At 34.5% G+C, this 23555-nt stretch overlaps 1 long non-coding RNA gene across 7 annotated transcripts; it reads right to left on the minus strand.

The window, feature by feature from the left end:
* Positions 1 to 987: 987 nt before the first annotated feature.
* LOC147837200 (uncharacterized) lies at positions 988 to 22766 on the minus strand. 7 transcript variants are annotated; one of them, XR_015478773.1, is made up of 12 exons: positions 22022 to 22766; positions 21888 to 21942; positions 21202 to 21307; positions 17998 to 18026; positions 17879 to 17908; positions 8724 to 8802; positions 4486 to 4533; positions 4178 to 4235; positions 3878 to 3938; positions 3570 to 3630; positions 3264 to 3328; positions 1701 to 2692 (listed from the first exon to the last, which is right to left on the minus strand). It is a non-coding gene; the product is annotated as an uncharacterized LOC147837200 (long non-coding RNA). The 7 variants fall into 7 exon arrangements; XR_015478775.1 differs by lacking the exons at positions 17879 to 17908; positions 17998 to 18026; positions 21202 to 21307; positions 21888 to 21942; positions 22022 to 22766 and adding an exon at positions 8975 to 9079 and having other exon boundaries at positions 988 to 2692; positions 3484 to 3630; XR_015478776.1 differs by lacking the exons at positions 17879 to 17908; positions 17998 to 18026; positions 21202 to 21307; positions 21888 to 21942; positions 22022 to 22766 and adding an exon at positions 8975 to 9358 and having other exon boundaries at positions 1148 to 2692; positions 3541 to 3630; positions 3851 to 3938; positions 4133 to 4235.
* Between the last annotated feature and the right edge of the window lie 789 nt (positions 22767 to 23555).

Consider the following 23555-nt stretch of genomic DNA (forward strand, 5'->3'; position numbering starts at 1 on the left):
AAAATAAATAAAATGAAAAATAAGAGCTCAGAATAAGAGATAAATAAATAAATAAAATAAAAAATAAGAAACTTATTTTTTCCATTCTTTATTATTGTGCTTGATGTCACCCAATCCTGTGGTTATTAATATATTTTTATTGTTAAAACCCAATTAAAATAAGAGCTCACTTCAGAGTTGGTTCTCTTATAACTTAAAATATAAAAAACAGCATAGTCCATGTTGATAAAACATGTCTTTTGAAACAAATTTCTCAAGTAATCGACCATTTAAAATATTGTTACATTTTTATATTAAAAAAAAAAATCCTGAATCATTTGGGATGTACTCATTTTTGCAAAAACCATGATCCTTAATCATTCTGGTAGAAAAATTACAATTTTGTACAGATCATTGCAATGTAAAACCATTCATTAATTTTCTTTTCGGCTTACTCCCTTTATTAATCCGGGGTAGCCACCATGGAATGAACCGCCAACTTATCCAGCACATGTTTTGTGTAGTGGATGCTGATCCAGCCGCAACCCATCTCTTGGAAACCCATCTATACACACTCATTCACACCATACACTACGGACAATTTAGCCTACCCAATTTACCTGTACCGCATGTCTTTGGACTGTGCGGGAAACCGGAACACCCAGAGGACTACCACGCGAACGCAGAGAGAACATGCAAACTCCACACAGAAGCGACAGCACTACCTACTGCGCCGCCAATGTAAAACCAATAAAAACCAAATTTGGACAAATAGAGTTTTTCTTAGAAATGTAAGGCTTGAAACATTTAGAATGTTTAGTGTCAATTTGATCTCTTTTTTATGTGCTTGCTACTATCAATAAAAATGTTACTAGAAAGAAGAGACTTTCTTTTTTCATTCATGAATGAGCGATTGTGGTATTAAAGACTGCGGGTGGAGATTATGGCACAGTGTGGAGTATAAATGCTGTGTGAAGAACCCGATGGCCAAAAGAAGAGGATTATTTTGGTGATTCAGTGCAGCCCTGTGTATTATTAATTTATGTAAATCCATTTAGTGCAGTTTGGATCCTCTCCTGAAATGCTCAAGGTTATAAAAGTAGGTTTTAATTCAAAATTGACCAGATGAAAATTCTCCCAACACATTAAAGATACAATAAAACATTTAGGATATGTATGTATTAGGATAAGTTTTCTTTTCGTGGTCCAAAGCCAACTCAACAAAAAGAAAGAAAACACGTAGGCTACATACAGGTACTGTAAGTTTCCATAAAAAAGCTGGAATATAGCATAAAACATCTCAAGAAATGTATATAGGGCTTTCTTTTCAAAATGAGCCTATGTTGCATTTTTAAAATTTATGTTCATCTTGCAGTTTCCATTAAGCATTTCTTAAGTTTATATTCCAAATTTGGTTGAAAACCACATGTCTTGGCCTGTTTTGATGTACCCCAACTTCCCGGTTCAATCTGTGTAAAGAAAAATTAAACAGTGAGTCGGCTGTGAGAATACAAGCTATAGCCCCTTTCACAAATTGACACCTATAAATATCCAGAAAATTACCCATGTTCACACAAGCTAGGACGTTCTGGAACTTTTCCGGAAAAGACCATTCACACATCCTTTCCAAAATACCGGTAAATTCTGGCATCATTAACCAGAAATTACCTCTAAACGGCTGCACTTGTGTTTGCATACATAGAAGGGGTCAAGCTTTTGTTGATGGTTTCACTTTTATTTAAGGCTTTAAAGTTTTACCATTTATACCCAGAGACATCCGAAGGCAGAAATGCTAACTGCAGCTAAATGTTTACACATTTGACAATGTTACAAATTCTGTTGATGGACTGTGAACAACACATAAAAACATATGGAGGAACACTTTCGCATTTTGAGATGTATATAGTATGTGTGCTGGCGCTCACCGGCTCACAGCTTGAAAGTAAACAAACAGCGGTTTATCATAAACATTTTATCGATATTTATTTTTACAAAGTTGGCAATAAAGGAAGATAGAAATGTTATCTGATTAACATCTAGCAGCTAAATTTGTCTCTGAAGGCTTTTATTTTTATAAACAACGTGGATGTGAATGCTTCTGAATGTTCTGATTGGCTGAAGTAGAGGTGTCACGTCAGCGCTCTTTCCGGCAATTTTCCTTCTGCGTTCATTTTACTTGTCTTTCACTTGTCTTTTGTCTGTATGTGTGAAAGGGGTTTTTGAACCGGGAAGTTAAGGTACATCGAATGTCATGACAAGAAGCACACTGTACAGTAGCTATGCTTGCATCCACCTATTTGTTTGTGCATTTAGAAATATACATATGAAAAAAATGCTTAATAGGAAAGCAAAGATGAGCATAAAAACTGGTGAATGGAATCATAGCTATGCCTCATGTCATGACCTGTTTTGATGTTCCCCAACTTCCCGCTTCAATCTGTGTGAAGATAAAACAACAAAGAGACGGATGTGAGAACACAAGTTATTAAATCACTGAAAAACAGCCCCACAGCTGAATCCAAAAAGCCCTAGTCCATATAAAGTTTGGCCTTGGCGTTGAGAGATCTTCAATTTCTCTGAGCTTTATTGACTGATGTCACTGCAATATGAAGGACGACCCGCATTCCAGCGTGAGTTTCCACTGAGCCCATCTGGACCATAAACTCCCATCACACTCGACTGGACAGCGAAGAAACGGACGTCAGTCAACTTTCTGCAGAGACGGTCAATAAAGGACAGGCTTTTAATTAAGTGAAGATACAATATAAAAGTTTACGAGTCTCTTTGAGGAGTGGGCGTTCTGCTTTAAGCAGCCGGCGAGAGCAGAAAATAAATAACAGGCGAGGAGAGGAAGGAAATAAACTAATTGTTTAACCTTGTGCGCTAATTTTCCAAACATTTAATCCGCTCATATAACAATCCCCAAAAGTGCTTGGTACATACGCATTGCTTGAGCATTGCTGTCTTTATCTATTACAAGATCGGTTTGCACTGTTTGCTTGGCCTGAGCTAAATATAATCCTGACTCGAATAATGCGCTGCTTCTTTCATTTCTCTCTTCTTCTTTGCTTGCGTAATCCTTCCCAGCTTTAAAAGAGACACACAGATTCTTTTGTAAATACAACACCTCTCTCTCAATAATTCTAAAAAGCAAGGGCACTGAAAAGATGCCTTATAAATGTTATTGTAACCATGGAAATATGAAGAATTATGGCGTATGGACAAAATTAATAGCTTTTCGCTGAAAGAAAATCAAATAAAATGGATGTTTTGTGAGTGTTTACCCTTCAGAGACATATTATTGTTTTTTCAAATTCAGCACAGACACATCTGGGATAGTGTCCAAAACCTGAAAGCAAATGAGAAAGGAAAAAAGGTCATAAATAAATGAAAAATTATGATATTTCTACATGATCTAAGGCTAAATTCTGCAATTATCTGATCACTGTGACTTAATTTTGTAAAAAGAGCACTGAAAAGATACTTAATGTTATTATTAACAACTAACATGTTAAGATTTATAGCGTATGATTAAATTAACAGCTTTATTTAAAAAATTACATGAAAATGGACATGTTGGGAGTGTTTACCCTTCCCAGACACAATCACTGGTCCATGTTCAACACAGACATCTGGGATAGTGTCCAAAACCTGAAAGCAAATGAAAAATGAAAGAAAGGTTACAAATATATGAAAAATTATGATATTTTTTATATGATCTAAGCCTAAATTCCTAAATTATCTAATCACTGTGACTTTATATTGTAAAAGGAGCACTGAAAAAATGCTTTATTAATGTTATTTTAACTATTTAAATGTTATGATTTATTGCGTATGGGCAAAATTAACAGCTTTATTGAAAAAAGGACACTAAAATGGACATGTTGGGAGTGTTTACCCTTCACAGACACAATTACTGGTCCACGTTTAACACAGACATCTGGGATACCATCCAAAACCTGAAAGCAAATTAGAAAGGAAAGAAAGGTCACAAATATATGAAAAATTATGCTATTTTTATATGATCTACAGCTAAATTCCTGAATTATCTAATTACTGACTTTATTTAGTAACAAGAACACTAAAATGTGCCTTATAAATGTTATTTTAGCAATGTAAATGTTAAGATTTATGGTGTATGGGCAAAATTAACAGCTGTATTGAAAAAAAGTGCAGGAAAGATGTTGGGAGTGTTTACCCTTCACAGACACAATCACTCCACATTCAACACAGACATCTGGGATAGTGTCCAAAACCTGAAAGCAAATGAGAAAGAAAAGGTTACAAATATATGAAAAATCATGATAGTTTTCATATGTTCTAAGGCTAAATTCAAAAATGATCTAATCACTGTGACTTAATTTAATAAAAGAAAAGAAGCTTTATATACATTAATTTAACAATGTAAATGTTACAATTTATGGCGTATGAGCAAAATTAACAGCTTTATTGAAAAAAGTAGATGAAAATGGACATGCTGTGAGTGTTTATTCCTCACAGACTTACAATTATTGATCCACGTTCAACACAGACATCTGGGATAGTGTCCAAAACCTGAAAGTGGGGGACAAAAACTGTATTTTTTTATTTGTTTGTTTGTTTTTCAGGATGCCAAAATTCTGTTCTCTTTTAAATGAACAGCCAAAACTGAATAAACCTTTCATTGAAAGTTTAAAGTAATGTCATTGAAACATAACCTTCATGTTTTTTTTAAAGAATAGAATATAGGAGGATAAAAAAGGAACATAAAATGTATCATTTGATATACTTACATATTCCTATTTGAGATTTTTTGTAGTATTTCTATTGAAAGAGGCAATGATGATGACCATAACTATACTGGTTTTAAATTACACAGCTGACAAATTCTTCCCACTTTTATTAAGAACCATCCACAAGTGATGAATTTAATTTACCTTTGGCCACAGATCCAATCTCAGAAGATTACAATAAAGGAGTCATTATGCAAATCTTTTAATTTGCATGTGAACTACCCATGAACCTTTTCAATTCAGGTTTAGCAGGGTTATATGTCACTATTTAATCACACATTTAATCTTCACATTCTTATTTCTCTAAAATGATAAGGATCTTGATCCCATATTTTTGGCCAACTATGTCAATTTTGTGGGTAAAATGTATTTTGGCATGCATCTATGACCTTTATTTGCTTTAGGATGAATAAGATACTCAAAAAGGTGGGCATAAATGATACCGATATATCAACAGATGTTAAAAGCCTTCGCATACCATCTGAATTGATGATTTTCCCAGCCATTCTCAATAAATGAATTATAGAATGAATGAATACATTAATAAAAGAATGAATGAATAAATAAATAGTTAATTAATCAATAAATTACTAAACTCCAATACATTCAAAAAGTCCAATACCTTCAAATTGTGCATTTTAAAATTGTTAAGCTGATGTTTTGCATTAAAATATGTCAACTTCATCATAATTTAAAGATGAATATGAAAAAACTGTACATTTCAAATTAAACCATCCTTCTGCAATCTTATACCAAAATGATTTGTTTTAACAAACTGACCAGTCAACATGTGACCACATTGTAAAACCTCCAAAGTCCATACACATTTTAACCTGGCACTGACCTTATCAGTATCTGCCTTTGGAAGCTGTATGAACCTTCTTGGTGAAAAAGAAATGTTTATCAAAAATGCATATGATAATTTGCTCTCTTACAACAGTAACAATGTTTTTAACATCGGTAGAGTGAAGAAAAAAAAAATACTTAGTAGGGAAAAACTTTGATTTTGACACTTTCTTTCTTTAACAAATACTCTGAATGACAATACTTTCATTTGTGATTTGGATAAATTTTCAACCAGCTTTTGAAATGTATTTATAAAATTAAAATTAGTGGGCAATTAAATATAGACATTAATTATTGGTTAAAACAATATGCAAGTATACATTTTTCATGTCCACTGCAGTTTTGCACACAAGACCGATCCTTTGGGCTCTTTCTATGGCCAGTGATTTCCGAAGTGGTACTATGTAAAGGTCTGCATTGCCATAGATGTACTGCGGGAGCCGCTGGACCCGACCAGGGGTGCGTTTCCCAAAACCATCATTAGCCAACTAAGGTCGCAAGTTCCGTCGTTACAAACATAGTTTGTTGATTAGCCGTTTCAGAAATCCGTTGCTCCAACGAACATTCGCAAACTGCATCGCAAACTTGAGCACTCGCAACTACACCTCTGGAGCTGTAGTTCGAAACACAGTTCCTGGCTGTGTTCTATTCTCACTTTTTTTTTTTTTATTCTTTCTCCAGAAGAAAAAAATATTATCAGACATACAGTGAAAATTTCCTTGCTCTGTTAAACATCATTTGGGAAATATTTAAAAAAGGAAAAAAAAATCAAAAGAGGGACTAATAATTCTGACTTCAACTGTATTTTTTTTTTAAATCCTTAAACAAATTTGAACCCTTCTATTTAAGAACTAAAAAACATGGAAAATGTTATACCAACATACATTTTTAGCCTCTCTAAAACTGCCTACCCGGGCTTTACGCAATAGCTAAAGACTGTGGATGAATGTAATGCACAAATGTATACTGATGTTGAAGCATACTGTCTCTGCAGCACAAGAAAAGCTAAATTAAATGACCCAGGCTAAACAGCACACTTCCCTGATCTCTTACTCTACTCCACTGTATTGGCTTTCCTCCCAGTAGGCTGGTTAACACAGCTGCTGGGTGACTTTTTTGCGTGGATACAAGCCCTAAAGAGTAACGCTGCAAAATTTGGCCTACATTTGTCAGAGCTATGACAGATCTTGGCCATTTTTCTACCGCAGTAAAGATCACCTTTAGCTCATGAAGGAGAGAAAAAAAAAGTGCTTTGGCTTTTTAAGTGGGTATATGGTAAACAGCAGTGTGATCATTTGTCAATGTGTGTTTGTTTGTACAAGGTCACCCGCATGGAAAAATATATATATGAGAACATGATTAAAACATAAGAAAAAAATTAAATAAAATCACATTCAACAACGCTGCAATAATGAATAGATCAAACGGATGGTAAATAGATTTCTGAAAGATTTATATTTTCAAAAGCAAGACAAGAAAATATTCTTTTACAGAATCCTAAAGGAAATAGGTAATAGAATGCAGATAAAGGACTGTTGATATTTCAGCTTTGCAAAATTTATAAATTAGATCCTAAAATGTAATAAAATTGTATTTTACAATTTTAATAATTGTTCACTGTATTTTTGGAATTAGGAAAAAAACTTTTTTTTTTAACTGAACATATTAAGTTAAAAAAAAAAATCTGTCAGAATTAAAAAAAATTATTTTATTTATTTCTTTTTTCCCCATTTTTGTTTAATAGAGAGATTTTTTAAACACATTTTTAAACAATAGTTTTAATAACTCATGTCTAATTTATTTTATCTTTGCCATGATGACAGTAAATAATATTTTACTAGATATTTTTTAATCTGTTGTATGTTTCGTGCTTCTTCTTCAATAAGTAGAAATGTTCAGTATCATTAGTCAAGTCTTTAAAGGGTTAGTTTACCTAAAAATGGAAATGTTTTTATTAATTATTGTCATGTTGTTCAATGGTTCAATCTGAATATTATCATGCTCCGAGAATACTTTTGTGCACACATAACACAAAAGTGATGACTTCAGACATTTGTTTTGAGTTTTTTTTTTTTTTTCGTTTAGGTATTTTTCAGGACTTCGAACAAATCAAGAACCCTGCTGTCTATGAAGGATGAGGGAGCTCTTAAATTTAACCTAAAATATCTTAATTTGTGCTTTGAAGACAAACAAAAGTCTGTTTACACTTCAACAGGGACCCAAAATGGGGACCCCTAATATTAGCCTCAGTGATTAATGATGATTAATTAACCATAATTAATTAAAGTGTGGCTAATAGTGTAATTGGCTTATCATTGCATCCCTAATAACAATATCAGTGCATGGTGCAAAACGCCTTTTCTACAATAATATCCAAATGTTTTCGGCTGCCCACGCCAATCGCTTTCTTGACTCACTCTCTGCGCAGCCTTCAACTGCAGCTCATGCTGTATTGAACAGACGCACGTTACTTCATAACTATAGCGACCATTTTTCGACTGAACTAAATTTTATTTTTTATGTCTTGGTCACAGTATTTGGGGGGCTAAAACAAATTGCCTCGAGGGCTGGGTTCAGCCATTTTGGTGACTCTAGTTTTAGATTCAAATGACATTGTGCTCCCAGCCCTCTTTTCAAAAGTATCAGCATTGACAGCAGGGTTCTTGATTTCCTATCAAAGTCATATGCCAATGAGGGAGAGATTGTCACTAATGGGCGGGGCTTATCTTCCCTGATGACATGTACAAAGGGAGAATGTCAATCAAAGTGTTTCTGTAGACACTTTAATACCTTTTTACCATTGGAAGCCGGTTCTATTCACAGAAGGTCGCCACATAACTGTTTACACCCCTTAGAAGTGATTTTTGCATAATAGGTCCCTTTTAAGGTTTGTATTTATCCAGAACCTGAGATTAAATAGTAAACCTAGATTACCCTGAGAACCATTCACTGGAGGAAAACACTGCCCTCAGCCTCTCCAGTACAAAATGTTTACTCCTTGTGAATTGAAACAATCCAATCCACTGTTAAATAAAGAATCTACACGTCTCCAGTGCCTGTTGCACTGCTGAAAACCCGCTTCACTGAGTGCACTCGAAGAGAGAATACAGCAAACAAGGCCTTTACCTTTCAGTTTGAAGGAGGAAACAAATGCATCTCCCTCATCTTCCAGCTCATGAATACACTGTTCCTCTGCGACCTCCTCCTGCAAACAACCAAAAGAGTGATTACTCAGACAAGCAGCTTTTGTTGCATGCAGTCCCTTACAAGCTCCAGAGCTGTCGCCTATTCTGTTCCAGCACACAAACTCGTCGAGGGATGTCAAAAGATCTCATTTGCATTAACACGAGGACATGAGCTAAGGTGTAGCAATTAACCTTGTGGTGAACGCCACGGACGCAGTGGCTGAGGCTTAGGTGGACAGAACACAGAGAGAGGGTCTCAACCTCGACACAGAGTAATGGAGCTGCTCAATAAGCCATGCAGAGCCTAATAGTTTAGTCTAATTAATGTGTAAGAGCTCTTGTTCCGGCACTTTAATGTAATAGGTAATAGTTTCCTTCTTTGCTTGTTGAAATTGAAGTGAGGGTTGACAAAAAATGAAAAGGGGGTTATTTCAAGCTGCTAATGATAACTCTCTGATCATTTACAGAGCTGTTTATCATTGCAAAAACAGTACGTCTGTTTTGTTCATACTAAAAATGCACCACACATACTACTGATGTGCGGGTCGATACTAAAATATCGATATCTGCGATACTAGCTTTGTATGTTCTAGAATAGATTATCTTATCAAAATATAGATGTTTCAATATTTTTTTTAGCAAATATGTATTTTATTTTAAAATAAAATAATAATAATATTGAAAAAATCTGAATAATGCCAACATAGTCGGAACTACTTGTTCGTCCGCCTGCCAAGTCATGTGCGCAATATGGCAATATACAACCGCAGACCACGCTAGCTAGCCACTCAGTCCACTGGCCTAGAACATGTTGTTCAATCGTGCTGTCATTGGATACGGGCAACCGCAAGCAAAGTTATGTGTGGAGCTATTTCACTTCCATAAACTCAAGAGATGCAGTTTGTGACACATGTATCAAAACAATGAGGTACTGTTGTAATATCACAAACCTAATCAAACTCCTACATATAAATTACAAGACAGAATATGAAAACATCATGAGTAGGCGGTCAGAAGATGTTCAGGTAGGCATTTTAAGATATACATGCTCAGATATTGTCAATAAATATGTAAGTAGGCTATTTTTTGTATGATAATTTTTCATCAATAAACAAAAATGAATCGTATTATGTCTCGAATTCATTATGAAGTGACACTTTTAAGTGCACTACTTGTTACTTTAATTTCCCAGTTATTTTTGGCCCGTATCGGTATCGGATCGTTATTGCTGATACTCACCTTCATTTTACTTGGTATCGGATCAGATAGGAAATATATATATATATATATATATATATATATATATATATATATATATATATATATATATATATATATTATTCAATTAATCAGTCAACACAGGCTCCTGATGTGTACCTATCAAAAAATGTAATTACACATCACAATGACGCATAGCACAACCTCTGTGATTGGTCGGCTTGATAGTGGTGAGTGTGGCCGGTGCTGAGAGCCGCGAGCCGGATAGACCGATTGCTTACAAGTGTGGAGTCCCGTGAAGGAGCTCCAGACACAAACTTTTGTTATGTGTTTACCTTATGATTAAAGTTGTTGCATGTCCGCTGGTTCCCGCCTCTGAATGAACGAGTTTGAGCTACTTGTACATTAAGGTAGCGTTCAGAAAAAAACAAAGCATTCATGAAGAAACTTGACACAGAGGAACATAAAAACCTACTGCTAGCTAGCAGTTTGAAAGTGTTACTGCAGAGCAACACAAACAGCACACAGAAGTAAAAGTGCATGGCTACGCACAAGGTAGGCACCATAGGTAGACAGCATAGTGCATAGTGCATGTGCAGCAGACCTGTAAAGTTTCTTTTTGTACCTAACCCTAACCATTTTCAAAGAAGAAATTAACACTGTTCGCGACTGAATTTGACTCAGACCTGGGAATTCAACAAATTCATCCTCAAGAATCATGACAATAATGCGGAAATTTGCTTCATTTGAAACAGTGAATCGTTACTTGGAAGTAGTATAAAATTAAAATTTGTGTGTTTTAAATCGTAATATGTTAAAAAAAAGTATGCCAAATGGTTTACTATTTTCGATAATTTTAAATGTAGAACCGTCCACACTCTAATCACTGATATTGCCTACAGTTGTCAGGCCCTGTGTTCTTGTCATGTGACCATCCTCATGTGCTCCTTTGGTCTGTTTCCCGCCGTTTCATTATGTTCATCAGTTTCACCAGTGTTCATCTGTGTATAGTCCTGTGTGCTGTTTAGTCACTGTACAGTATTTTCTTGGTTATGTCTGTCAAGACCCCATGTCGTTGCTGAGTCATCTGTATCTTCCTACTGAGTGTTTGTAAATAAATCTATGTGTTTAATAACTTCTGCGATCCTTTGCCTTTCTGAGAGAGCCCAGGCGTGACAACAGTACTGTACATTGTGCGTTGTATGTGAATTTGATAAAACTACAAACGTGGGTGTAAAATGTAAATAAACTACAAACTTTGTGGAAATGTGAGACCAACCGTCGAGTACAAAGGCTTTGGTAAAGATGTTTGTATGACTGTTAATTAATTTCTAGCCCACTGGAAAATATTTAAATCACATTTTACCATGTTATATTCCATCTGCAACAACAAAACTGAACTTATAAAAAGACATGTTTGGACATTAACTTCTGAATGCATAATTATCCAAAGAAGAAGAGATTTCTTTGCATAAAATACTCATGAATGGGAGATTTACCTGTGGCTGCTTCTCCAATAAGGTAAATAATTAAATATGAAAGAAATATGGATGATGTGTGGATGATTGACAGAGCTCATAACTAAGCAACATAATGATCCGTTAACAAGGAAGTAGCATGTCCCAAAGCTTGCATACTCTTCTGTCACACACTCAAAAGTATATATTTTTCCATTACAAAATAAATACATAATTTTAGGGCAAAGTATAAGTATGCAAATTGGGATGCAGCATCACTCTGAACAGATCATTTGAATCATTGAATCGTTACTTAGACACTCACTCTGAACAGATAATTTGAATCGTTGAATCATTATGTTGGATACTCACTCTGAACTGATAATTTAAATCACTGTATCTTTACTTGGACATTGACTCTGACCACATAAATGGAATTAGTGAGATACTGATTTAAGAACATATGCAGCAGTCCAAATCCCAAATACACTGCTCAGAGCAATTGGCAATCAGTTTAACAGTTCACGTGAAATAAATCAGGTGTTCATGAATTTGAACACCACTACTGATATCTCCAAAACTGACAAGAATATGTTTCTATATGTATATGTGTACTTTTTTTTTTTTTTAAAGGACTTGCCCTTTCAAAAAGCATTCTTATAAAAAATAATAATGCATTTTTATTTTCCAGACCAACCCTGTGTTTTCTTTTCGTAGCTGCTTTAATGAAATATGAGTATGCCGATGTCATGCTAATTTTCATTCCCCTCTTTTAAATACATACGGGTGTCACTATGACGGATCATCCAAAAGACAGCAGCATTTGGCTTTTTTTTTTTTTTTGCCACATTCTGGTGGAGCCAAGAGAGGCAAAGAAATGCTTGCCCTTTTCCATCATCAGCTGACAGAAGTCTGCAGTCTGTCTTCATCACAACCTTGTAAAGTTTCACATTTTCCCCAAATTCACGAGAAGTTTATCTCGTCAAGCTCTGCAGTGATACACAAATATTACAAAAGTGAATATGTCAAGGCATGGAATCTCATTGTGTCAAAAGTGACAAATATCAATATTGAAAACAGTGAATAATAGTTTTATTTTTAGTATAATATTCTTTTATTAAATCTACAGTATGCGACAGAATAAGAGAGTGGGGTAAGATAAGTAAGAATGTATAATTATTTAAAGAGTTACATGGACACAATTCATGCTATTAACCAGTGTGTGAATTATACATTGACCATCAGGGGTCAAAATTTTTTTTAAATGTTAGTTTGTGTAATATATGCTGCAGTCATGCATGTATTTATTTAAATTGCATCTAATTTGTTTATAAAACTTATTTAAGTTTTCAGTGTTTTGAGGGACATTTAGTGTATTCTGACCTACAGTATCCTCTGATTACCCATTTCGGTGGTTACGGTACATAAAACTATACAAACTATGCATCTATGTTGACTTACAAACACCTATTTTAATGAGAAAATTGGTGCTCTAGATCAGCAGTTTCAAACTTTTCTTGCATAGGCTGATTAGCGCAATTATACATTAACAGTGGTGTAAACCATATGGGGTGGTCAAATGTATATTTATATTATATATTATTTTAAATATTACCATTATTATTTAAGATACAAATCAGAGCTAACTATTTCTCAATATTAAAGGGCTAAAACCCCAATACATCTCGATTCCATGTCCTTCCCCCAACCCCCCCACAACCCCACCCCCACCCCCCACCACTGTAATTCGTACCCTGCTATTAACTACTTGTTTATTACATGCCTATTATTAAGATATTAACTGTTAATTAGAAGTTATAACATGTGATCTTATCGGCATCACTAATCCTAATCAAAACCTAAACCCACCTTCTACCTTACTAACTATGAATAAACACCTAATTAGTAGTTTATTAAGCTTATAAATTTAAAATTATATTACATTAAAATTATAAAGTTGATGACGACAACATTGCCATAGCAAACTTGGGATTGCAAAAGGTGAAAATGAAAAGGCTACATTTAACACAACAAATGTAATAAGGCACCTCAAAAACAAACACCCAACACAATACAGCGAGTTTACCCAGGCAAACCAACCAAAGGAGAGGAGAGTTTGAAAAAGAGAGAAAAAATGCCCTGTGACAGCGTAAAGGCACAGGACATTATAGTGATTGTTAGACATATATAATGATTGTCTTACTTAAATTGTCTGGTTTCTAGTCCAAAAACCTAATTCAAGAATAATTTTCTAGGCAAGCAAAACATATCGTCTTGGTTTAAATAATAACATGCCAAAATTAAGTGAGTTATTCTTTAAAAAAGCAAAATAATCTGCCAATGGGCTAAGCAAAATAATCTTATGACAAAAGGAAAAACAAGATTATTTTGCTTACCCCATTGGCAGATTATTTTGCTTGCTTTAAGGCAAAAAAAAAAAACTCACTTAATTTTGTCATAATATTTCTTAAAACTAGACAATATGTTTCGCTTGCCAAGAAAATGCTTCTTGATATAAGATATTTTTATTTGTAGATATTTGGACTAGAAACAAGACAGAAAATCTTAGTAAGAAAAGCAATTTTTGCAGTGAAGATAGCACAGATGATCACAATAAGTGACCTGTCATTCGCCTTCGAAGAGAACCCTGGATTTCTTATACTAATGCAGCACGAACAACCTCGATTGAAATTTTTTAAAAATGTATTATAGAAGTACTGGGTCGGGTTTTGGTATTGATAGAAACTCAAAATTACTCGGACTCGATGGGTAAATAAACCTGATAGGAATATCTCTACTGAAAATGTAACTTTAAAAAAAAAGCAGTTCATATAAACTGCATTAGTATTTTGCAATATTACTGTTTTTCTTTCTTCATTAATATTATAATTGCATTTTTAGAAAATCCATGCAGCAAAAAGCAAACATGATCTATAGGACTTGTATTAAAGTATCCAATAAAACACATGAAAATGATAATCTTGAGCAAATTAAGAAATAACTCGGTGCATAATAATGGCTATCTGTATAAGAAATATACGAGAGCACATACGGAGATCGCAGGAAATTTAATAATAAAAATGCAAGCACATGGCAAAAAATGCTTGCATAAATTAATATGTACAAAAAAAAATTAAAATTCAGCCAATTTACCAAGAGATAAGCATATCTGCTAAAGTATGCAAACAAACTGCAATGCTTTCAGTGGCCTGGGAGCACATACTGTGCTCTAGACTACCGTTTAATGGCATTATAGAAAAAAAGTTTTGCTTTTTGCAGTCATTTATTGTATATTCAAATGTATGCTCTTGTCTCCGGCACACCAGCAGGTTCAAAATTTAATTACATGGTGTGTGTGTGTGCGTGTGTGACCCTGCAAACAAAGCACAATCCAAAAAATTCTCATCTCAGCATAATACTGACTTAAAGCAAGGCCAGAGCCAAGCTAGTCAGCTTTAATGCATGAGCTATAAGCGGTATTCACAGACAACGAGTGCACAGTATTACGGAGACAGCTATTTATTCAATTTGCACCTAGAAATGAAAACTTGAATGCCTGAAAATAATCAAAAGAAGGATAACATGCAAAACAACACGTAACCAGTTCTTTTTATAGCTACAGTTTGTGGCAGGTTGAACTTCCAGGCTATGGCGTATATATTTTCGCAGGCGTTCGGCATCAAAATGTGTCGCTTCTGAAATGAAATCTTGGACCCAAACAAAATAAACCAAGTGTAACGTCTCCAGAGTTAGCCATTGATTTTCCCGTAATGAAAAACACAATTAGCATTTCTTAATTATGATTCACAAGCGCTGATGTGTTTTCCTGCTTTTTCATCATTCTCCCATGACTGCAACATATGGGGTGAGTTAATCAAGCTAATGATCTAATTCAGTGACTTCATTATTTCGCGTAATTCATTTTCCAGGAGGGACTCCTGTTTTCTGCTGGGAAAAAAAAGATGTGCTGAAAAATAAATTAATAAATAAAATAAAAAAATTATATATATATATATATATATATATATATATATATATATATATATAAATAAATAAATATATATATATATATATATATATATATATATATATATATATATATATATATATATATATATATATATATATATATATATGACACAATTAAAGTCAGAATTATTAGCCCTCCTTTAATTTTCAATTTTTTTCCAAATTATGTGCTAATGATAATGATAATTATGCTAATGATCTAATTCAGTGACTTCATTATTTCGCGTAATTCATTTTCCAGGAGGGACTCCTGTTTTCTGCTGGGAAAAAAAAGATGTGCTGAAAAATAAATTAATAAATAAAATAAAAAAATTATATATATATATATATATATATATATATATATATATATATATATATATATATATATATATATATATATATATATATATATATATATATATATAAATAAATAAATATATATATATATATATATATATATATATATATATATATATATATATATATATATATATATATATATATATATATATATATATATGACACAATTAAAGTCAGAATTATTAGCCCTCCTTTAATTTTCAATTTTTTTCCAAATTATGTTTAACAGAGCAAGGAAATTTTCACAGTATGTCTGATAATATTTTTTTCTTTTGGAGAAATTCTTATTTGTTTTATTTCATCAAGAATAAAAGCAGTTTTTAATGTTTTAAGAAAAAAACATTTTAAGGTCAAAGTTATTAGCCCCTCCATTATTATACAATAACTTGCCTAATAACCCTATCTTGTCTTGTTAACCAAATTAACCTAGTTAAGCCTTTAAATGTCACTTTAAGCTGTACAGAAGTGTCTTAAAAATATCTAGTAAAATATTGTCAGACTTCAGACACATTTTTACTACCAAAGTTTCGAGACTTTTCCAGGACTTTCAAGTCAATTTTCATGACTCAATGTTTCATGTAATACACATATACATATATGTGGTAAATCATAAGAAACATATAAATTTATTACAGCATATCATAAAACACGCAAATAGTTTCAATTTTTTTTTTATCTATGTAAAATAGATTATGCTTACACAACACTAATAATGTGAGTGCATATTTTTGGACAAAATAACACAGGATAAGGTTTTTGAGGCAAACAAAAGGACGCCGAGAAAGAAATAGAAAGTACTGGTAGCCAAAACATACACATAGAACTTTACTAGCTGTTTTATAGGTAGGTTTTTTCCTTGCTGATAAGAAATAAAAGAGTCTACTAATTTATACAACTTGTGTTAAAGTTTTGCAAAGAGCAGCCAGATTTAACTAAACAACCTGTTACAAAACGAAGACCTGAAAGCACATCTGAATCAGTGGAACACCTCTGTTAATCAGTTCAGTTTTACGAACAAGAGTAAAACTGATTTACTGGGTGGAAAATCCAACGGTTCATATGAAAGAGAGGGCTGTTTTCTAGATTTTCCAACACTGCATGCACTTTAAAAAAGTCTTACTGTCTTACATGTTTAGTTGAATCAAATAATGTCAACTTAAATCAGTCAAAAAAAATAAAAAATTATATATATATATATATGATACAATTTTATAACTTGAAAAATACTTGTTTTTCATATGCATGTGATCCTTTCGAAACTTCACCTAAACACATTTTTCTGTTGTAATTTAACCGTATTTTGCATCAACACATTTGTCAGCAATACTGTGGCTTTATCTATTGCATTCAGCATGTTTTTTCTGAGGCATATCCTAACCTTTGGGCTGAAAGCTCATACTTATAACTACATACATGTAAATGGCCACATGCCGACTTTCTGTTGCAAATCTACATTTAAAATATCAGAAAAAGTATAGCCTTTAGTAAGGCAATACTACTAATTGGTAAACATTAGCTTCTGGAATAGTTAGCATGACTCTCACACTGAAAATAGTCACTTTTTGAACTCATCCCTATCATCAGCCTGCAGTTAGTTTTTAATTTATGAAAACGGATTGTTAGAAGCACAGTAAACACACTCCAGCCATCACACCTTGAGTTATACATGGGTGGGCACACGTTTCAGTGATGTAGCAAAGAGCAATTTGAATAAAGCCTACAAAATGTCTTTTGGGCATACTTGAAGTCTACATGCACCTGGAGAGCATTTGAACATTCAGGGGATGAGAAAGAAATGCATTTGTCAGGGGACTTCAGTGCTGTTTAAAGTAAACATGCACTTAAAGGAAGCAAAATTAATTTAGCAAAAAGAGGACTCTCAGAAGAGACATTAGCCACGGCAGAGAAATGATCCCCTTCATGTTCAATCTCCCACCGCGTGTCTGAGAAATGGGATTTTTTCACTTCTGCATTCAGTGACGTTCTATCCATCGCTGCTCTGAATATCTAAGCGAAATTCACAAATACGTTGCTAAATTTCTGTCCTTACCTCTCTTTTTGTTCTCTGCTCTTGCATTTACTGTGGAGAGGGAATAAAAAAGGGAGAACGAGTTAACACTCAAACAGTGCTATCTTAAAAGATCAGTTGAACAGATAATATTTGCTCACCTTCTTGAGAAACCATTTTTCTTCAATATCTGTGAAACACAAATAGGAAACCGTGTGAAGGTGAGTACAGAATCTTAACATTTGAAAAAAAAATATTTATTTGAAAAGAATCCAATTATGTTGGAATGTTAAACTTGATTTCTTTGTGATTGATAACTGTAGCAAGTACAGTTTAGTATGTCATGCTAGTGTATTTTTCATTGTGGGCCAATTTATGAGAAGAGCAGGAACGGCTACTGGAGACAGAAAAGAAGCAGCAGGTGAGTGAATAAACAAACACAACGTTAGTTTTTCTTTAACTGAAATTTTAAGGAAAATGTCTTGTTTTAAAATTCTGCCAGTCCGATGGCTTAAACACACAGTCTAGCAAAAACACATCTGTTTAGCTGTTCCTTTACTAAATGAGCACTGTGCTACGTCCGGCAGATTGCACTTGTTTTTCTCTTCTTCTTCATTCTTTTATAACACATTTTACCTGTTTTTATGTTTTTTTTTACGCATTTTTATTATTTGTTTTTATTTTTATTTTACTTGTTTCTTTTGTTCTTGTTTATGTAAAGCACTTTGAATTGCCACTGTGTATGAAATGTGCTTTATAAATAAACTTGCCTTGCCTTAGCAGGTGAATCGGTTCTGTTGGTGGCTCGTCATACATAATTTAATGTCTTAAGTCCAGTATGAACAGGGACTCTTCACAGATGCTTCAACTCACACACAAAAAAAAATCAGCCTTGCAAAACCAAGGCAAGCATCAATAATAAAACATCTTTAACATTAAATCACATATACATGCTTCATATGTATATTTACTCAACTTATATACACACATTGATCATAACAATCCTCAAATACCACATTTTATGATATTTCGTTAAAGGTGCCGTAGGTGATTGTCTTCAGAAACATTTTTTGTTGTGCTGGTTGAAAGTCTCTTCACATTCCAATAGTAAAGATTTAAGAAAATGATCTAAATGTATTTATATGTATTGTATATTCCGGGTAAGGCATAAGACTAAAAACATGTTCATTCAATTAAATATTGTCAGGCCAACATCTCCCATAAATCTGATAATTAGCCCAAACTGTGTGTCAACAAATGTAGATTTGTGCATCTGCACATCTCTGTTCACGTAGATCCGCCATTAGCGCGTGCACATGGGGATGCGGGCCGCGCATTCATGTGCACACGAAACACATGAGATCACAGCGGTAAAATCAAATGCAGAATAAACACTTTTCTGAAAATTCTGAATCAATATTGGGGTTACTTTTGCACGCTGGAGGAAGGATGACACCATGGATTTCTTTCAGACAGGTAATGCTATGTTTTAAAACTATTTTAGTCACACAAAGCTTACATACTGTACATGTTGCTGTTATTAATGAGTTATGCACAACAGAGGTGTTTAGCAACTGAAATCTTCCGGCGAAAGATTGATGTGACTGTTTTCAGTTTCATAAGGGACTTTTTACAACATGGATAATGTAGATATTTATTTAGTTTAACAACAAAACATATGTAAATAACTATGTTCCGCCTAGCCTGATTTACTTAGATTAAGTTGGTTTTATATTCACATTGGTTCATTTCTGAACCATGACAACCTGTGACGCGCTCCCTATATTGTTTACTGCTACTCTGAATATTCGCTCTGAAATAGCATGAAGTATGGCTTAGTAATAAGTGTAATTTCCTGCGTGTCGTCGGCCAACCACTAACTACATTTATAACTGGTGAATGACATGAACTAGTGGGTTGTCTGCTGTCGTGCGCATTAGTGTTTCAGAAGGCATGGCTTTGGACTGCAGGGGTGGGACTGTTTTGAAGATATTATGCTAACTGGTTAGCATTTTGGCAGATCACCTACTGCACCTTTAACTCATTAGCATTACTAAATGTCAGATAGCTTTAGCTTGAGCGATGCGCTCACTACCTAAATAATTTCATCTCATATTAACTCTGTGTCGAATTTGTTGTGTTTAAATTTTAAATATCATGTAAATGTAAAGTAAATACATGAATCTTAACTCACCAAATTGAAAAAGTGTCATTTCATCAATAAAATTCTTTTCAGATCCAAGTCAGTATCTGCTTACAAGTTAGACAAATCCGCTTCTTACTCAAATGTCTGCCGACAACAGTTACTGGTTCCAACACTCACTTCGACAACAAATTCTCTATTTGGCAATAGTTTCTAAATCAGACAAAGTTTTTTTGGTGCTGTTGCCTCCTTTCAGCAACTTTGTCTCTGTTAAATCTTTTTCAAATCGCTTACTAAATGTGAAGGGACTATGCATCTGTTGCAGTCTCGTCTCTCTCTCTCAATAATCTATCTGCATCAATTAACATTCGTAACTTTGACTGTCTTAACTTTTCCAATCATAACTTCCTCTCTTAACCAAATGCGGTGCGTCAGTGGAGTTCCGCTCGCTCTCCTATGGACTCGGACCATGACTTTCATACCTAGAAGGATTAAATGGCTCATTTTATTTCTCTTCCTCACATCACTTTCACTTTCCATTAGTATCCTAGGTTATCTGGGTTACATAACCATCTGGTAAATTAGTTAGCCACACATTTTCCAGTATAACATGCGCAAAACTGTGAAAATTTGGAATAAAAACAGGTGTGAGAAGATCATATCATTGGCTTTGATTACATACGACTATAAACTCAGTTTTATGAACAAAAAAACTTTACCGGCTAACCAAGAACAGCAAGCTGAATAAACATGACCCGACTTCCAGTCCCCTCACCGGATAGTTCACCAATAATAAAACATGCTAAATAAGCTGTTGCCTCATTATGAGAGTAAACAAAGTATTCAATGGGGAGCAGATGTCTGAATGATTTCACGACCGCAGCTGCTGTTATTATCAGCACATTGCACTAGTCTCTGACTTTTTACAATGACTCATCATGATTCATCATCACTTCCATCATCATCATCAATCCTGAATTCCTCTTCATCAGCACATACCGAATCCCATTCTTTCCGTCCCTGTTTCTGTGTGCCTCCTAAAAGTTGCATAAATCATGAAAAGGGAATCGTACGTTGTTTTACAAACCATTTGGAAGCGGCATGAGGCAGTTTAATGTTCCATTGCTAATGTCCCTACCCAGTCATATTCAGTAATGATATAAAATTACTGCCGTCAGCCTGATGATGTTTGCTTTAGGCGCACTTAGAAGGCACTGCTTACACTGTAATTATGGGAACAGCACCTCCACCAGGAGGATGCGATGAGAGGAGTGAAGCTCTTGACCTTTTCTATCCTCGCTGGACTCTCTGGTGCTGAATTTTCCTCCCTACAACATGCATTGAGAACTCTGTAATGTACAGTACTTCAGCAAACTGTCAAACTGTAGATGTGTAACTTTTCTATAGAGGTGATAAGTTGCCCAGTGAAAGCTTCTGTGACAGTTTCTGAAGCTTCTAGCAGGTCGAATCTGCTGTGTAGAGACCTCATATGTAATATTTGGATACTTTTTAAAGTCATCAGTAGCTATCAACAAAGATCCAATGATCTATTCAACTCCTGGTGGAAAAAAATCAGCAAATATTTCCCTGTTCAAGAAAACTTGGATGTACATTACCTGACAAAAAAAAAAAAACCTTTTTGCCAATCCAAATTTTAGGAACAACAAATAATAACAACTTCTAGTTGATCATTTGGTATCAGAAGTGGCTTATATGACAGGCAAAGGGCTCTAGATTGCATTTATTTTACCAAAATAAAATATGTCTTTCATGCCTTGATTTTTAATTATTTAACTAGGACAGTAAGGTCTCACTTTGCTTAGAAAAAAGTCACTTAACAGAAATAATGTACAGTATAGAAGATAAAGTCATGATGCAGTGGAAAAATTGTTATTGCATGTGACTCACCAGCTTGGATGACTGCATCCATACATCTCTGCAAATAACATATTACTAAAGTCATCTGGAATAGCAAAGAGAGCGTTGTTTCTCAAGTTCATCAAGATTCTTTGGATTCATATATAATGCCTCCTCCATCTTACCTTAGACATGCTCAATAATGTTCATTCGGGTGACTGGGCTGGCCAAGTTGCTGGAACCCCTTGACCTTCTTTGCTTTCAGGAAGTTTGATGTGGAGGCTGAAGTATGAGAAGAAGTGCTATCCTCCTGAAAAATTGGCCCTCTCCTGTGGTTTGTAATGTAATGGGCAGCACAAGTGTCTTTGGCAGAGGATACCTCAGATTGCGGATGTTACCATCCACACTCTCAGAAATAAAGGTACGTGATCTGTCATTGGCGTGGTACCTTTTCAAAAGGTACAAATTTGTACTTAAAAAAGGTCCATATTAATAACTCAAGGGTACCTAAAAAGTACAAAAGTGTTCCTCTTAAGCACGTGATCCTCTCAAAACTAGTTCATAATTAAACTTCATTTAAAACAATTGAACGGTCAGTGTGGCTGGAAGGGCATCTATAACATATACTGGAGTAATTGGAGGTTCATTCTGCTGTAGTGACCATTGATAAATCATCATTACAATCAACTGAACTTTTGTGCTGCTTCTTTTTCTCCATTTGAACATTCCTACAAAACATTTTGGGATAATGTGAGCATCTAAGTCAGCAAATTGTATGACACTCTTTTAGTATTTAATAATACAATTTGTATTATTTTAATAATAAAAAATCATAGATATCGAAAACTGTCCATGCTGGGCATTCTGTCCGGTTTGGACTGGAGAGCCACCCTATCATTTTGTGACTGGAGATAAAGACAAAAAAGGATCAGTCATCTAATCTTTTTTTTTTCTTTGGACTTAAATTTTCATCTTTGAAGAGCACTGCTCTATTTTTTCAGTTATTTTTTAACTGAACTTCACTTTAAGAGCACAGATTTTTTATTTATTTATTTATTTATTTTTTTGTATCTAAGCCCGAACAGAACACTGGGACTTTGAGTTGTTTTAATTGAACTTATTTTTACTGAACTTTCCCCTCAACTTTTGACATCATCTTCTTTATTTTGTAGTTTTAGTATTCTAATTACTTGTTGTAGTTATATTTTGGTTATTTCTGAACCAACTGCAAATTTTCCAACCCAGGCTCATTGTGGAAACGTAGCCCCGCGGACGTTTCTGGAGACCGCGAAAAACATCCCGGGAGGTACGTATTCTAGCAGTTTTTGTTTTTGCGAATCCGCAAGAGGCCGCTGTGTGTGCTTTTACGCGTCTCGGACGCCTCTCCGGAGCGCGCGCCGTTCGTGCCCGCGCTGTTCTCATGTAAAAAGCCGTCCGACTGACTGGCTGAACGACCCAGCCGCCCTCCTTCTCCTCCTCCTCCTCCTTCCCTAAACCCATGCGATAATTTGCAAAAGACGTCCAGAAAAAAAAGCAAAAGCCCTCGTCTGATTTTGACCTCGTTTTCGGATCTTGCCCTGTCGCGAACTCGTTCGCTGTATTTTTTTGGATTCTGTTTTTCATCTTACCTGATTTCTGGAACCGCTCTTCCCCAGACTCGATCCCGGTCGTCGCCGTGGCCAGCTCCTCCTCCCTCCGGGCCCTCTTCACCGCCCCACA

Source organism: Danio rerio, chromosome 2 (assembly GCF_052040795.2).
Source record: "Danio rerio strain M-AB ecotype USA chromosome 2, GRCz13ab, whole genome shotgun sequence".
NCBI classification, from domain to species: Eukaryota; Metazoa; Chordata; class Actinopteri; order Cypriniformes; family Danionidae; genus Danio; species Danio rerio.